We start from the raw sequence: 2,569 nt of genomic DNA, 5'->3' as shown, positions 1-2,569 counted from the left end.
ATGGCAACTTAGCAAAATCTGAAACAATGTTTGATTGCGCCGCAAAAACTAAGGAATTATACAAAGATGTATGAGTGGATGGAAGTTTTCCTTCAAAATATAGTACAAATGAATACTATGAAGAAATTCCTAAGGATGCCAATCCTACGAATCAAACGACCATCAAAGAAATAAATTCTAAGGGTCCAAATCCTTCAAAAATCATATGCAATTCCTTTGAATCAAAGGAGCCCTAAATACCTTTTCTTTGTTTGCATGGTGGTTGTTAACACTTGGCAATTAATTGCTGAACAAATTGATACTCCCTCTATCACAGTTTATAAGGCGTGCACGTGTACCTAGGTCGTCAATTTGACTTATATAAAATATATTGTTTAACATAAAAATTATATCATTAGAAAATAGAACATCTAAAGTTTCTAATGATATATTTTTTGTAATATATGCCTCTTATTAAGTTGGTCAAATTAACGACCTAGATACACGTGCAGGACTTATAAACTGAAACGGAGGGAGTATCCCACTTCCTTACTAGTTTGGTGATTTAATGTCCACTGAAAGAAGGAAAATAGTTATTGCTATTTTTTGCGAAAAAACTATCAGTCTATTTATCAAACATCATGGGAGTACAAAAAAACACTAAAAGTAATAAAAATATATATCCATGTTCATATACCACCCAGCGATGGCTACAAGCACGGAAGCGAGCCAAAGGCACACCACTATCATCGTCCCTCCGTCACATGAGTCGGACAACTCTTATTGTAACAGAGAGTCGAAAAGTCGTCGTGTTATGGTTCCAAGGACCTGGACACCAAAATAGCGAGTGTAGATTAGTAGGATTCAATCCATAGACACATGAACGCAGATGAACAAAGACCGGATCCACTGGGATCCGCCAAAGACAAACACCGACTGAATCCCACGAGATCCACCGAAGACACTCCTCCACACACCCTTTGCCGACGCGAGACAATGTGCATGCACGGGAGCTTTTCCAATAAAGTGTGATTTTATTAACTCTGAATATAGCGAGCATTGTGAACAAACCCCCATCTTATAGTTAGGATGCACACAATCACACACCAGCATACTGATAGAAATAAAGTCAACATACATAATGACAACAGTAAAACCATAAAAAATGTTGGTGCAGAAGCTAGATGTAATTTATACGTTTGCGATATTAATACATCCTCTTTGTCAAAAAAAAGTAAAGTCATAAAAGACCAATCCTATGCATATGTTTGTGCCGCAGGAGACGGTGGACTGGTCCAAAAGTTATGTTGCCACCGAGGTTGAGGTTAAAACCTCCTTGGTCACCCTTTCTAAGCGCATACATGTTGTCTTGAACGGTGGTTGGTACTCCATATGATGCGGCGTAGACCACCTACTAAGCAAGTGCATACATCAAAAATAGTTCGCAAACAAAAAGAGTTTTTGTTATTAAAAACAAAATAATTTCTACATAGACAAAGTGACCATGACAAGGCACACGCTCCCACCCTTATTAGCATTTAAACCTGTTTGAAATCGCATACAACCATTGACCTTAATGTTAGCAGCATTTGTGTGTGGGTACAAATTGAATGCTATTTGAATGACGAACCACGTAGAATTTGTAAATTGGCATTGAAAAAGGGTGTTTCATTGTCTCGTCGTGTGTACAAAAGCCACATTTATTATTTACTTGTCAATTGCACCGTGCAAGATTGTCTTTTATTAGTACGGCTCCTCTTTTCACTTTAATGGAATCTTCATTCTCCAAATTTCCTTGTTATTATCCACTAGAATCTGCACTCGACATATAGTTGACTATGAAGGACCCAAATATGATGAGATTATAGAGGAATAGTTCCCGTCCCCGCATTAGGTTAATTGAATCCAATCTGGATAGAAGATTTTAATATGGCAAGAGATGTGGGCCAAACAAATCCCTTCCGAAAGAAATATGAGGGGAGGGGCTAAATTCATTGTTCTCACCCTTTGATGAACGGTAAGCCGGATCTGACCCCAATGGAAAAAAAGTTTCGGATTTGATTATTTTGCTACCGCCAAACCCTTTGACGGTAGGGTATGACAACCTACCGTCGAGGTCTTTGGCGGTAGGAAAATGGCCTACCGTTAGAGGGGTTGGTGGTAGCATGTGTAACCCTACCTCCAAGGGGTCCGGCGGTAGTCACGCACGTGCACTGTGTCTACAACTTAGAATTGTTTCTACGGTAGGCGTGCAACCCTACCACCAGGGGCCGGCTGTAGGTTGTTATACCCTACTGTTGGAAATATGCCCTATAGGCAATAATAAATTAGTTATTATTATATTTCTTTGTTCATGATAATCGTTTATTATCCATGCTATAATTTTATTGATTGGAAACACAGTGCATGTGTGGATACATAGACAAAACACTGTCCCTAGTAAGCCTCTAGTTGACTAGCTCGTTGATCAAAGATGGTCAAGGTTTCCTGACCATAGGCAAGTGTTGTCACTTGATAATGGGATCACATCATTAGGAGAATCATGTGATGGACTAGAACCAAACTAATAGACGTAGCATGTTGATCGTGT

This window comes from Hordeum vulgare, chromosome 1H (assembly GCF_904849725.1).
Source record: "Hordeum vulgare subsp. vulgare chromosome 1H, MorexV3_pseudomolecules_assembly, whole genome shotgun sequence".
In the NCBI taxonomy this organism is placed as follows: domain Eukaryota; kingdom Viridiplantae; phylum Streptophyta; class Magnoliopsida; order Poales; family Poaceae; genus Hordeum; species Hordeum vulgare.
Note: the sequence above shows the minus strand (reverse complement) of the source record.